This window comes from Alosa sapidissima, chromosome 4, assembly GCF_018492685.1.
Source record: "Alosa sapidissima isolate fAloSap1 chromosome 4, fAloSap1.pri, whole genome shotgun sequence".
Classification (NCBI taxonomy): Eukaryota; Metazoa; Chordata; class Actinopteri; order Clupeiformes; family Clupeidae; genus Alosa; species Alosa sapidissima.
This window is the reverse complement of record NC_055960.1, coordinates 2,945,009-2,961,263: the sequence shown is the minus strand read 5'-3', so window position 1 is coordinate 2,961,263 and position 16,255 is coordinate 2,945,009. Positions and strand designations below refer to the sequence as shown.

General features: G+C 39.8%; 1 long non-coding RNA gene across 1 annotated transcript; it reads left to right on the top strand.

The window, feature by feature from the left end:
- The first annotated feature begins 1,154 nt into the window (after nt 1-1,154).
- On the top strand, nt 1,155-14,231 carry LOC121707469. The gene is made up of 3 exons (XR_006031331.1): nt 1,155-1,518; nt 10,977-10,982; nt 14,220-14,231. It is a non-coding gene; the product is annotated as an uncharacterized LOC121707469 (long non-coding RNA).
- Nucleotides 14,232-16,255: the final 2,024 nt, after the last annotated feature.

The window sequence follows — 16,255 nt, the reverse complement described above, 5'->3', positions numbered from 1 at the left end:
TAACCTCCTGATGTCATTTTCCAAGTTAGTCTCTCCATCCTCTTCTGCTGTGTTATCCCAATGAAGCTAATTAGCCAAAACTAGCTGACCGGAATATTGAGCACAAGGTGGAAGAAAATACATTTCTAAAATGGGCGTGGTGAATAGGCTATGATTAAAGCTCCTACGGTTCACAACAACTCATAATACACTATCCATACAAATGAACCACAATTTGTATGGACTTTACGTTAAAGCAGTGTTTCTCAAAGTGTGGTCCGCAAGCATGGGCATAGATTTAGGGTGGGACGCTAAGGACTAGTCCTAATCAAAATTAAGATGACAAAATTGTCTCATTCCGACAGTCAGCACGACAGTACAAGAAACGTCCTCATTTGATTGGCTAAAAAAACGAGGGGGAAGGGTTATCTGACACACACGCTACACGCACGGAGAGTGTCAAAGCACAGGCTACTTTACACTGGCAGTCAAATGAGCGGGTGTGTCAACGACAATTGTAAGTTACCAGGGCTGTCAGCCAATACATACCCCATCAAAGGCCAAAGTAAAACATTTTGATATTCCCTTTGCCCTCGGCATGTACATGTGACCGCTAAGGGGCGCCGTTTGCCCCAGTTATATTCTACCCCAAGGAGCAACAACACCCGCCAATAAAACCCGAGCAGAGGCCAGCGTTTAGTAGAAAAGTATACAATTTTATTTTTAAAAGTAAACTCGCTGGTGCGGGAACCCTTGTGAGGGCCAAAAGCACTGTCTCGGTCCCGGGAGTCTCTGGCCACACTCCCCAACTCAGCGCCCACACCGCCCCGGACAAGAGAAGACAAAGGGACAATTAGGCAGGGTCAACCACTTGGCAGCCGGACTTGCAATATTGCAGGCCAGCCTACCTCTAGCGTGCGTCGTCGTCTTGCTGCCACTTCACCAAAGGGGGCCTTGATCACAGCCTGCAGGTTAGTGGTCACTCACTACAACCATAGGAGGGATTCACCCTGTTGTGGGACGCCACTGCACACACACACTCTGGTCACACTCAGCAAATGTGAAGGGGGGGGGGGGGGTCACTCTGTGTTCGTCACAGCACACTGTGGTTCTCAATCGTGTCTGGTTTACGGCAGGCTGTGGACTTCGGTCTCCCAGGTGGCGGCCCTGGGAACAGCACCCTGGGGTTCGGTGGTGATGAGGGAGGACAGGCTAGCACTCCAAGGGGACAGTGTTAGCTTAAATCCTGGTAGAAACAGTTCAATAGAGCAAGCAGGTACTCTTCACAAATCAGTTAGCAGGTTAGAGCAAACACCAATAGGGATGGACAGGCCAGCACTTCCAAGAGGACGGCATTAGCTTAAATCCAGGTAGGGCAATTCAATGGGGTAGGCAGATATTAGTCATAAAATAGCTAGCTGACTAGAGCAGACACCAATGAGGATGGACAGGCCGGCGCTTCCAGGGAGATAGCGTTAGCTTAAATCCAGGTAGGGCAATTCAATGGGGTAAGCAGATGTTAGCTATACAAGCTAGCTGGTTAGAGCACGCACCAATGGGGATGGACAGGCCGGTGCTTCCAGGGAGGTAGCGTTAGCTTAAATCCAGGTAGGGGAAACTTAGTGAGGTAAACAAACATTAGCCATATGACAGCTAGCTAGCTAGAACACGCACCAGTGCAGATGGACAGGCCAGCGCCTCCGTGGGGCACTGCGTTGGCTTAAATCCAGAGGGACAGTTCAACTAAGCAGGCAGGTGTTACACCCTACAATTCACTCAAGCTGGGTAACAGCACAACAATGGATAGTTTCTCGTTTCCAATTAAGACGGCTAGTTCATCTGGTTAAAAGAATCGATCATGCAGGGAAAGAATGGCTACTTAGCTTCCCTGCCGGGAGAGTCCGTGGCGTCTTCAGTTCCTCGTCTGTTTCGCGTACAACGCCAATTTAAATCGCATGAATTGAATTCTCTGACACAATAACCAAGGTGCAAAAACAGGTGGTACTGTTGAAGTAGATCAACTGTTTTTTTTTTAGCTAGGTGGTCTGTGAGGGTTTTTAAAAGTTTGAGAAACACTGGGTAAAGCAAGCAACGGAGGGAAACAGGTAGAGTGACAGCCTAGGCTCCAAAAAACAGGATTTAAACTGTTCCTTCAGCACTTGTCATGACATTTTGAGTCTGTTAGAAGGCACAAATGTACAGTTTAGAACATACCCCCATAAGGTAGCTTAAGCACTTTGGCTGCGTGCGTGCGTGCGTGCGTGTAGGTCAGTAGGTTTGTATGCATTAGTAACGGCTGGTGAGTGGCAGTCTGTAACCATTATGCAACTCAGTCGGAGAACAACATGCTCCAGATTTCAGCTGCAATTAGGCGGACTCTGTTACAGCCTCCATTGTCTGCATATCAACCAGCCAAGAACCATAGAAACCCAGTCTGCTCTGGTCCACTTGTACAGCAGGGGCTGGAGGAGGGGACAGGGGCATCTCCACGTCCTGTTCATAAATTGTTACTGCAAGTACTCCCATCATGCTCTGGAACTTTGAACATTCGTCAATTCAGAATGCCTTTGGAACTAGGGTTGCCACCTGTCCAGGATTTTCCTGATTGTCCAGGATTTTCATGGTCTGTCCAGGAAAATAAAAATAAAAATCCTGGACACTGAATGAAACATTATTTGTTTTTATTCCACATAAGCAAAAAAGCAGAACCTAATTATGTATTCCCCCTTTTTTCTCAATACTGTCCCCAGGTGTCCACAACTAAAAACTGTTGAAAATATAACAAAATAATAAAGGTCTGCTATTAAATAAAGCAATTAGCTAAACAAATAACTAGAAATTGTCATTCTTACTAATTTTAGCTATACAATTGTCGCTTAGAATGACGGTTTTTATCTTGGGTTAGATGTGCGAAAGGCGCCGTTGCTTACAAACAAAAAGGTCGATTGGATGGTCAAAATGTCCAGGATTTTTGTCAGACACAGGTGGCAACCCTATTTGGAACTGTGTTTTTTTTTCTGGACATGTGACGTCAGCTGAGTGCCACAAACTGGGTCAAACTACTTTTACAACTGGACTGAATATGCAAAAAAAATGGTTGGCAATTCATTGACAGATGGCATGCTGATATGTTTTTAAAGACCAACACTATAGTTTTTAGAGTGCCATTTGAATTTACAAATGCACTCTTAGTGTAGGAGAATGAGAGTACAGGTGGTTTCTTGGTGTTTTATGCCCCCAACGTTGTCTTCAAGGCAGCGCTGCCTGGAAGGCACTATGGTTAGGCATGGGTTAAGGTTAGGTTTAGGTTTAGGATAAGGTGCCTTTAAGTCGACTGTGGCAGCGCTGCCTGGAAGACGACGTTGGGGGCATAAACACCATCGAGCGTACAGGTGTATTGGTTGTGTTTAGCCCCACTCCTACCATAGTGTTTGTTGTGTGTTATCTGTTGTTTGTTTTCTCTAGACCTTTATCTCATACTGTATATCACACTCATTACCACGTTGTCTCTGTGCTCCTGTTGCTAGGGATGTTTGTTGCTATGCTCTTATTCGGCAAAACTGCTGCTCTCTGGTTTTGAATTGATGGACTGTTCACCTTGGAGTGATTACTAGGGGTGAGCAGTCTGAACGGGGATGTCCTGGGATATCATATCCCCACACTGTAATGACTCTTTTCCTATCAGAAATTAATAGTTCGACCAGAACTATTGTTGTATACGAGATAACATAGCTAGGTCCTTTGCGTTGACATTCTCACTTCATCTGCTGTACTCTCTATGACAGGGTAAGAGAATTATGAATGATGTGCTAGAACATTGATAGTCAGGTGGTGTGATTCATTAAAGCAACACCAAAGCGTTTTTTTTACCTTAAAATAATGTTTCCAAAATTGTTTCAGTGGTTCATCAACTCGTAACAGGGTGAACAGCACTTCTGCATTCACTTCGCAGCCCTCTTTCGGCTATAACCACACTATGTAAGTTTGCCAGATCGGGTAGCGGATCTGTAGTTCAATGGAATGAGACATAAGAAACTACAAATTTGACTTGCATCTGATGTCGCAATACACTGTACTTTTATAAGTCATGCAAAATATTCTACCTTGTCTGTGGACATCGTTATTTGCAAAGCCTGTGCTGGATAAACAAATAGCGTGCGTGCAACAGAGGGAAAGTTCTTTGGTGTTGCTTTAAGGAACTTTGAAAGTTCAGTAGTCGTAGTAACATTTTGAGACAAAAGCTGTTTGATTACTGTGTTCTTTTGGGGATAATTACATTTGGGGGATTATTCTAAAGGTTATCTTGTTTGTTAGAGCTGCATATACTAATTGGTGACAGTGTGTCAGTAAAGACCAATTAAGGGAATGAAGAGCAATTAATAGTTTATAGAAAGTCCAAGAAAAGAAGAATGCTTGGCAATAAATAAGAAGGTGAAAAGGCTTTTTTCAGTTTTTAAAAACAGATATATATATATATTGTACCAGTTACAGAGTTGGTCTCACCCTGTCATGACATTAAATGAGAGTTTGTCGTCTCATGGAAACGGTGTCACTTTAAAGACTTTATGTAGTGAGAACTTCCTTGTCTGTTCACTGACCCATCAGTGCTTGTGAGCATGGTGTTTTAATTAGCTAAATGTTTTGCCCTGTTCATTTTATTAGCTTTGCTTTGTGTGGATCAATATTAATCTATTGTGTTGTACATTCCATGTCATATAAACTAGAGCCCAGAAGGATAATAGGGACCTATCAGGGGGAAACACACAGACATGGTAAAACTTCCTTTTATGTCCTCGCTGATGGCGACCTGATGCTTTATGAATTGAATGAGGACTAGCAAAGAAGAGCCTGAAGTTGGACTACACAGCACAGCACATTCAGGTTTCACCCTGATAAACTGATCAGAAGTCACAAAATTTTACCCAGAAGTAGTCATTGCAAACATTGTTTGGAATCATTTTTTTTTTTTGCATTAATACTACTACACTAAAAACAAAGATAATATGAGGCAACAAACATGGGATGAAAACATATATTTTATGGAGAAAGTATCCAAGTGAAAAGAGCATGTTGTCTACTTTCAGCTGCAACACAACTGATCCATGTCACTGCAATCAAAATACAGAATAATCAGTCTGTGAAGCAACAAAGTGAACATCAAGAATGTTACTAGATAACAAAAAAAGCAAAACGACAGCCTCTGTACATGCCACAGGAAAAGCAATCACTTGACAAATAAATTATAAGAATTCATACTCCTGAAATGTCCATGGAAATAAGGCCCATAATTGAATTTGAATGTCATCATGAGAAATGTAAGTAATTATGAATGACTACTTAGTTTTTTCAAGTGGGTAAAATGATAAGCAGTGTTAAAGTTTAAAATAATCATTCATTTTTTATTTTTTTGTTCTTGTTCCAGTTTAAACCATTAGTCTGTACTTCATTTCTCTGTTTTATGTCCAAAATTACGAATGGGCACTTCAGTTCAATGCTTGAAATTACACCATTAATAAGTAATATGGCTATTTTGACCATCAGTGGATCTGCAGTTTACCAAAGGGAAAGTGCAGCCACTACCAAAGTTAACAGAAGTCTTATATGCATTCATCCAAAATAGATCAATGGCCATTCTGAAGGAATCCAAGAAATGTGTTTTGGAGAGCTCTAGCTTTTAAAGGAGATAAGCCTATCTGTCCTTAAAAGGCTTGCCACTGTTTCTACACAAGCATTTTGGACTAAGATGATTGGACCTGATTAGGCCACTCAGACTCCTCTCTCACCCTCCTCCTTTCTGCTGAGTGTGCAATCAATGTTTGGCCAGCTGGCAGGGCTAATTTGGCAGCAACACCACAATGATGCTATTGCTCCTACTGTAGATCTAATTCTGGGTTGATAGAAAATGACGTTGGGAGTCTTGAACAGAATAAGGTCTTCAATCATTTTAGCTCTTGTGGATAAGAAATGCATTTCTACTTTGATAGGAGAGTACATGTATGATTTATAGGTTACTGTACTGTAGTTTTTTTCAGGCAGTAACATGTAGGAATTTACCGTTTCATCACAAGACATGTTTGAAAAGTAGAGCCTAAACTTAGGATACTATTCAGTTGTTAAAGTCACTGAAGATTTTGTAACTCCTCTGAGCTAACTGAAAGATGACCAAAGGTGGAATGTGATAGAATGAGCCATTTAATTATGTCCAATCAGGAAGAAGCCTGACTATGAATAGAATTATGAAGAATTGTTTAATAAACAGTAGGCCCCAAGAGGCTGTGGGTCCCAGTGATTATAGAACAGCTTTGTGTCGTGCCTTACAATTTCCCTTAGCTGAATCACTGGAACCTACGGCCTCGCAGGGGCTTATTGCTTTTTCTAAAACGGTTACAATACAGTATATATCTGGCAAGATTTTATAAAATAAAGGCACATCAATGAGAAATTCATCGGGAAATACATTTCTTCTATCAGAATGGTTGCCAAGCAATGCCGAGAAGAACAATTTTTTTAATCAATTTGTGGTGCAGTAATTACTAATATAATATAGATGTAAATGTGTTCAACAGGGAAGGTTTTGCGCTGAGTTTTACAATGGCATTGAATGCCATTCAGCCAATCATACTCAAGGACCAGAACTTTTCGTGTTAGAAAGTCTAATTGCTTTCAGCAGTTTTCAACGATGATCTTTTTATAAATGTCATCTTTCATATTAAAAATAATAACCATAATTAGTCAGACTTCCACCAGGGGTTGGTCACAGGGACAGTTTTCTTTTTGTATTTCTGTCAGTTCTGGTTTTGGTCCACATTTCTGGCAAAGGTTGTTGAATGTTGTTGTTGTTGTTGTTGAGTCTGAACAATATGGTATAGGCGACTTGCAGTACATACAATAGCCTACTTACAGTAGCCTACTGGGATCATAGCATTGTGAAAGTCCCTTTTGCATAAAGAGTTTCAATAATTTAAAGTAAGTAAGTAAGTCATGAGTTTCTAAAGTGTATTTCTGCCAATTTATAAGTGGTCATTTTGGCAGACTGAGCTGCACCTCAGCAACTACAGGCACACAAGCAAAACAGAAACATTAATTTTCAATCGTATGATAGATATCCTACATAAAGATATCAAATGGGTGGGTTGCCATAACATAAAAAAGGCTACTGTTTTATTTTACGGAAACATTCACTGACTGTACACCTACCAGTGGGACTTCAGAGATGATATTCTATGGCAGCAATGTTACTTACTTGTTTAGTTCCCATGGTAACCACCAGCAAACTCTGGTCACAAGCCCCCACTACTATCAATGGCCTGAGCAGGCGAATCCCAAGCCAGGGTATGCAGCAGAAGAGAGGAGAGGAGAGGAGCAAGGGTACGCAGCAGAGGAGAGGAGAGGAGCAAGGGTACGCAGCAGAGGAGAGGAGAGGAGCAAGGGTACGCAGCAGAGGAGAGGAGAGGAGAGGAGAGGAGCAAGGGTACGCAGCAGAGGAGAAGAGAGGAGAGGAGAGGAGCAAGGGTATGCAGCAGAGGAGAGGAGCTGGGGCTGCTGCAGTGGCGCTTTGCAGGGAAGACTTGCTGCATGGGGAGAGGCAGGCTGAGGAACACTAACAGGATGTTAGTATTATAGCTTACATGTTTGTTTTTTATGTTCTTGTGGAAGACAGATGCTGTCAACAAACATTACTGAATTTAGTGGCAACATAAATGAAGATATTGGAGTGATGGTTGTGGAAACTAACATAGTAGTGAAGCAGATATCAATCATAGAAAGTCCACGTCCATTAATGATACTTTTGTTGCCATGGCAGCATTTACCGTATTTGGTGCTGCCATACAGTATATTAAGCTCTCTTTTCAGATGTGCACAAGATGTTTTTGTGGTAACCGCCTAAGAGGACACACATTTAATGAAACACCCTCAAATGCACCATATCACCAGTCCTGCATAGACTTTGTACAGCTTTGGCAGTCTACGAGTGCATAAATGCAAACATTATGCCTCTTTTGTCCCTGTCTGCCCCCTTTTGCTTTCCATGTATGAGTCACAGGGTCTCCTGACCAACTAAACAAACACATAACAGGTTTATCTTTTCAAGTTTGAGTGAATATCTGCCCTTTATAATTACTTCCACAATATGCTCATGTTCTTGGCATTCATACTTATCTATTAAATGCATGGCCAAATTAGATCCAAATGTCAAACTGATGTGCATTGGCTTATAACTGAAAAATAAAATCTTTGTATATGTAGCATTTCATATACAGTGGGGAAAATATTGAACGTGTCAAAATTTATTTCAATAAGTATACTTCCAGTGGGCCTATTTGCATGGACTTTTCACCAGAAATTAGTATTAACTCAGATAATCCACCCATTTAAAAAAAAAAATCCAAACATTAAAGTCCATAAGTAGAGTTATGTGTTATAAAGTGGAATGACACATTCAAAGACAAATGGTTCCAAAAAAGTATTGAATGTGCCTATCTGAAATTTCTTAAATATTTTGTGGAGCCTTTATTTGTAATGATATTTATGGCAAAGCCATTTCCTGTATGATCAGTCAGTATTCAGATGTGATTTTCCAGAACTTTAACTTCCAGAACTGTTAAATTGGATTTAAGTCAGGGCCTTGATTTTCTTTCTCTGAAACCAATTGAGAATTTCCTTTGCTGTATGTTGTGGATCATTGTCCTGCTGGAAGGTCTAGCCATGTCTTATCCTCATCATCCTGGTGGATGGCAAGATTCTCCCATTCATCATTCCTTCAACTGTATGAAGTCTGCCATTACCATGAGATGAAAAACACCATGATGCCTCCACCTCCAAACATCACTGTTGGTATGGTATTTTAGGGTGACAGTGCTAATTCTCCTACAAACATGGTGTGTAGTATGACATCCAAAAAGTTCAATTTTGCTTTCGCCTGAGCAGACTACATTCTCTCAGAATTTCATAGGCTTGTCCAAATGTTGTAGCAAAAAATGTTTTTCTTCAGTGATGGAGTCATGCAGGGTGAGCGTGCATAGCGGCCATGGTGGTTGAGTGCATTAACTATGATTTTCTCTGTACAACTGTATCTGCTGCCTCAAAGTCTTTCTGGAGCTTTCTCTGAGTGGTCCTTGGCTCTTGTTACTCTTCTGACTATCCTTCCGACTCCCTGGTCAGAAATCTTGTGAGGAGATCCTGTGCATGGCCGGTTGATGATGCAGTGATGTTCCTTCCACTTGCAGATAATAGTCCCAATGCTGCTTACTGGAAGATTCCGAGGTTTTGAAATGCATCTGTAACCAATTCCATTGATATTTTTTGCAACAATAAGGTTGCAAAGGTCTTGGGAGAGACCCATGCTTTTAACCATCATGAAATGTTTATTGTATGACACCTTGGTAACAACAACCTTTTTATAGCCCATCAATATGTACTAACGCGGCTTATATTAATTTGCACAGATAGGAGGGATAATTACTCTCTAAGTACTTCCAGCTCGTTCCTTTTCATTCTTTGCCTTAGTGTACTGTTTTTTCTTAGCGTGTTCAGTACTTTTTTACTTTACTCTTCTTATGGACTTTAATGTTTGGATTTTTTTATATGTGTGGATTCCCTGAGTTAAAACTAATGTCAGGTGAAAATTGCATGTGAATAGCCTCACTGGAAGTATATTTACTGAAAACAATGTTGATGCATTCAATACTTATTTCCCCTGCTGTATATTTCAAGGCAGAGCCCTCAAACAGGTTCAACAGATGTTTGCAGTACTGTATACATACTGTATGTCTTTACCTAACAGGTTTTTGCAAAATTCCAGAATTGAATTGAAACTGGCTCTTAAATTCCAATTCAATTCTTGAATTTCACTTGCATTTCAATTGAGGTAGCAAACAGGAAGCAGAATTGCAATTTGAATTGTGCACAACCCTGTTACCCATACATTCCTATAGGCACAGCACCACATATAACATGCTACATACTGTACATTCCCTACTTCACCCAAGACAAGGTGGAATTTTGTCACACACACTCTCTCTCTCTCTCTCTCTCTCTCTCTCTCTCTCTCTCTCTCTCTCACACACACACACACACACACACACACACACACACACACACACACACACACACACACATACAGATGCCCACACAGGCACATACACACTCAAGTACATACAGATATTCACACAGACACATATATGTGGTACTGGCAGTACACACAAGTTTATACAGACACACAAGCACAAATACACTGGCACACACACACACACAAACAGGTATACATAATTAATACATACTATGTATACATACCTACAAAAACACACACACACACACACACACACACACACACACACACACACACACACACACACACACACACACACACATACACAGGCGCATTTATTGATACACACACAACTTTGTACAGACACACATACACACGCACAGACTTATACATACAGTACAAACACATGAATGCACACAAAAGAACAGGCCTATCAAGCACTGGCCCAGGGGACCAGAGATGTCAAGGGTCCAGGGGCCCTGAATCCCTGTATGAGGTCAAACCTGCTGACTCCTGAGTTGACTATTGAGAGACCCTAAAAAGCTCCTATAGCAATTCACAAAGGGACACATGGGCCCCCAGCCTGAATGTTTGATTATTATGCACATACTACTCAAAAAGTAGGTTTTGTATTTATTTGCACCTAGGTTCTCATTGATCAAGTTGCCTAGGTGGTACTGCAGGAGAATGTCATGGGTTAAAAAACTCCTGAAGACCCAGCTCTTTAGAGAACATCTCCTCTCATAGCAACACTTACAACAAGTCTTGCTGATCCTAGCACTCACCAACCGTCTTAAACTGACACGTAACTGTTAAAAACAGCACTCACTGATGCACTTATTCTTACTGTACTCTAATGTTTTTTAAATTGTCCTAAAATTGTTGAGAATTGCTCTAAAACTTAAAGTGTTTACCATTTTGTTAGTCGCTTTGACTAAAAATGCGTCAGCCAAATGTAATGTAATGTAATGTAATGTAATGTAATGTAATGTAAAGCTATGAGGAACAATAAAGATTTATTTAGCATAGGAAGATGCAGACATATTCAAATTTCTGAGCCTCTAGAAATGGATTTGAGATAATGTTAATCAGGCCCGTTTTGACAAAAAGTTTGACAATGTGTGTCAACATAGTGTCAGCGTCATCAAAGTATCAGGAGATTCCCCAAAATTCTGACATGCTATACTATATATAATTCTATAGAATTCCTTCAGTGTTTTTCCCCACCTTTCATACACGATGCTGGAAATGTATCGGCTAGGACAAAATTGTGGCAAAATCAGGTTGAAATCATGTAATCTGAGTAACCCATTAGAGAGGCCTTTTTTAAATCTTTCTTTTTTATAGGTAAATTGCATTCTGTAGTGTTAAGTAACATCATAAGAGAAGAGTTGGCTTTCAAATAATATCTAAATATCCCTAGTAGTCATTATTGATACTACTACTACTACTACAATGCATATTTTAGTCTTTATGAATACCCAATTTAAACATACAGTACTGTATATGTATAAAGGATTATAACATAAAGCTGATTTACATAAAATTTTAACTTAATTCCAACCTATTACTTGCAACATTTTTTAACACAAAACATCTCTCTTTCTCTCTCTATCTCTCTCTCTCTCTCTCTCTGCGTGTGTAAAAGGTTTAAGTATTTTTTCCCTCACTGTGGGAAGTGAAGGATTTTAGATTAAGGAGCGGAGATGATAACATCTTTCAAAAAGGGACTGCTTCAATTGCCTATCACTCACACAAGATTACTCTTCTGTTGTAATAATGGAAGCTGAAATAGAGCTTCAATGACAATCTAACCAAAGAAACAGAGGCTGTCCAGAGTGGGCACATGTTTTGGGGACAATGAATGACACCTCTCTGTTGAGCTGAACTACATTTATTCTTGTCAAAAGTCTCATTTTTCACTGAATACCCCTTGGGTAAAAACAATAATTTCACATAAAACCTCAAAATAGCCTGCAAGCCTTTGCAGCATTTTCCACATTACCCATTCTTTACGTCCCCCAACTTAAATGATGTCTTTTTGTTGTGAAGAAATTACAGAGAGGGGAATGAATTCTGGAACCATTTGTCTTCTACTGGCTTTAACAAAGTCACATGTGCCTTTATGAAGGTGACGAGAGGTTTCATGTGTACTGTAAGGTGTGTTCACAACTCAGAGCCGTAGGAATCAAGAAGAACAAATACAAGGATACAAGGATACAAGGAAGTTTATTTTTGGTACAAATTGGTACAGTGGCAAAATATTAAACAAAATTGGAGTGTCATAACAAAATGTAACATTGTACCAACTTTTTTTGTTTCCATTATGCCTAAGCGACACACTGCAGGCAACATATTGTTTCCAATTTCTTTACAAGATCATTGTGGAGGTCAAATGCCCATTTTAGAGTGGATGTAAGTCAATAAATAGTCCTTGTATTTCATGGGTTATTTTCCATAACTTGGCAAGAGAGCATGCTGGGAATCAGATACAGTAGATGATATGATACCAGTAAGTGATTTCATCAGAGGTGATTTTTGTTGCTTGGTGTATCTATTAAGTGAGTTCTACTCTCTTTACTGGTAACTCTTCCAAGGCAATGAGTGAGAAACTGAAACCTCAACCATGTGAAACTGTCTCTCCCTCATCACAGCTTTCCAGGGATGTTCCAAGCCAATAGAAATGTTACTCAGCAGGCAGCTCTGTTTCATTCCCGGCCCCCTCATGTCTGTTCTACAAGTGCTAATGCTTTCACAGTTCACCAAGTAAAGATATAGAGTGTGCCAGGTATATGCCAGGCCTTTGAAATTGCCTGGATATTGCCAGGGAAGATTCTTTTTTTTTCATAATGTGATGACTTACAAGGAAGCTATGAATGGGATAACTTTGCTTGTCACCTTTCCTTTTAATCAGTCTAATAAAGTCCTAGTGAAAGTTGCAACAGAGCACACAGAGATTATAAATCATCTCATGTGACATAAAGGTCTTTTATTAAATTACAGATGGCTTGTTTCTTGATTTGTAACATTTCTCATACCTAGATGGCACTGGAAATGTCACAACATTTGGATCGCTCATGCATGATTTCTATCCTCTAAGTGAATTAGAAATTTAAACATGATGTCTTGTTCTACAGGAAATCTATCCAACACCAAGCATTTAGACACATGTCCAAATTGCTATGGCATTTTGGAATAAAATACATTATACCCAACCTAGCAGATGGAATAATAATATACCTTTAATAATAAAGCTTTATGTATCCCTCAGGGCAAAAGCAGACATAGAAAAGGACATAAGACAGGGCATATAAACAGTGGTGGAGGAAGTACTGAAACTCAGTACTTAAGTAAAAGTACAAATACACAGAGAAATATTTACTTTAGTAAAAGTAAAAGTACCACAATGATAACCCTACTTAAGTAAAAGTAAAAAGTACCTGCTTTTAAATGTACTTTAAGTATTAAAAGTAAAAGTATTTGCATAATGATTTATTCTCTTAATATATATATATTCTAAAAGGAAAAATCAGTATGGGCTGTGGCATTTTAATTAAGCTAGTTTTAGGTTATACTCGACTAGATAGTTTTAAGTTAATGCAATTGTGTTTACCATCTGTGGCCCAGTTTACATTCTGACCTACAATTCTAGAGACTGTAATTCTGGTTATCTACTAGTGTGATCTGCTGAGTAATATCATTCAGCAAAACACGAGAGCCTGAAGTTTAACGGGGTAGACAAGGGAAACGTCGGGTGGATCGTAATGCCAATTATGCTGATTGAACAGAAAAGTTGCTGAGAAAGGTGTCTTTATGATTAAGTTCAGTTTCACTTGCGCAGACGCACATAGACATTGAATGAGCGCTCACGTTACTACCCCACAATTGTAGGCTATGCATCTTTATTTAATCACACACAATTAAGGAATATTTCCTAATCTGGAAAATGTTACGTTTTTTCCGGCCACCGGTTCATTAATAGTCTACCATTCATTTGTGCCGCAAATGATCAGACGTGTGACAGAAGCATGGGCATAGCCTGTAACTTCGCTGATCGGCGGATAGCAATCTCATCGGAGAGGAGGCCCTAACGCTGCAGATAACAGACAGAGAAAGGCACAGAACACAGTTGCATGTACAGTGTAGCCATGGGTCTGGTGAATATAGCCTACGGAATGCAGATGGCTACAAGCTCACGCTTTGCCTGGTCTAGACTAGAAGCTTATGTTTCTAAGAATGTACGTAGCGCTCCAGAATCTTTGGTAGCAACCCCCCGGTAAAACAAACGTGTTTGTCAGAGAGAAAAAAAAAACTGATCATAAAATGTATCGTAAAAAGGAACGATGGTGTTGTAGAAATGTAGCGGAGTAGAAGTACAGATAATTGCTGTAAAATGTAACGAAGTAAAAGTCAAAAGTATGCACTATAAATTTTACTTAAGTAAAGTAGGCCTACAAATACGTGGAAAATTTACTTAAGTACAGTAACGAAGTATTTGTACTTCGTTACATTCCACCACTGCATATAAAGCACAGTACAGACCACACTTGGCAGAGACAGTGACAAAAACATGACAAATGGCTGCAGTAGGGATCAAATGTTCAGTAATAAATAATAAGTCTTAAAATATGAGAGAGTGGTGGCCAGCGCAATGGGTGTGTGACTCAGGAATGGTAGCTGTGGACTCAAGTGCTTGTTGAAATACAAACTCTGCTGAAGTGTACTTGACCAGTGCTTTGTTTGTCTTTATGGACACTTAAACGGGGTGCTGTCAGCCATCAGCAAGATGGAGTGCATGGTCATTGATGCGACTGTCAAGTTTCCATGAACACCAGGATTGGAACATTAATGAATTCCCCATTTCCTGATTTGCCTCAGCTTATGTGTATGGCCTTGACAAACAGAATAGCTCATGTGTTGCCATGGAGGCTATCTTGCCAATTGAGTTGCTAGTCTATGTTGTTTAAAGACTGATGAGATAATCAATAGTAGATAAGAAAGTGAGTCTAAATTTGTGTTTGATGTGTTTGTATGCGTCAGGACATTATACCAGGGACACTTGTTACAGTGCTACGGTTACAATTTGCCAATGTTTTAGGCAACTATTTGATATTATCTTCAAATTCATTTTGATGGTAAATGGTCATGTGAAGGGCAGATGACACGTGCCATTCCCATGAGCCCTCCAGGATATGCACCATGCCGTTCTTTGTTCCAGGTTGAAACTCACATAACTCTGACCGTCACCAAAAGACACCATTTGGCATGTCACTGAGCTTCTAGCAAACCACAACTTGCAGAGTACTGCTATCAGTAATGGCACTGCTCTGGCATTCATTATATAGTCTAACATAAAAGTCATTGTCAGTATTTGCCATTTCAAGGTAAAAGGTGACAGAAATGAAATGATAATTAGAACAATCAAATGAATGGAGTTGCCATGGCGACTTGATGCTGTTACATTACACATATGGCCGTAAGCTGCTGTCGGAGTAAGTTTTATGTCTAGCAACCAAAGATTGCCTTAGATATAAGATCACTCTCTGTTTGTCGGCTTCGCTGCCAATTTCGATTGGCTGTTACGGGTGAACGGTTTTAGATATGGCTACAAAAAACATGGCTTTTGTGAGGCTTGGTCTGAAGATCATCTGTTTCATGAAGATCGGACAAAATGTGTGACCTGTGAACATTTTTTTTGTGTTTTTGATGGAATCCAATATGTTGGCCGGATCAATTACGTTGACTTCACAAGTTGCCATGTTTCTGGATCTGTTTTTTGTGAAAAAAGTTCGCACACTCCTTGGTATTCTTTTTTGATATCCTTTTTTGAGTTTATTTTCTCATTTGGCAGATAACGTTTTGACCTTGCAAGCTTGTGGCATGCCAAATAAAAAAACATTAGATAAAACCTTAACCTATGTACAATGACACAAAAAGATTTAGTGTAGATGATTGTAGATTTTTTTCACTTTTGATAAAATGGCGAAAAATCCATCAGGGTGGAAATTGACATCATATTTGAACTTGGCTTGGTCCAAGGATTCTAACTCCCCAAAACTTCATTGTGAGATCGCTACAGACAGCACACCATCCTCTCAACTTGCGGAATTTCGGCATATGAATCATGCGGCAAAAATAATTTGAGTGACATTCTTTGTATGATAATGTGATATGTAAAAACTCGAACTTGAACTTGAACTTCCAAAGATACCTTATTTTTGAAAATCG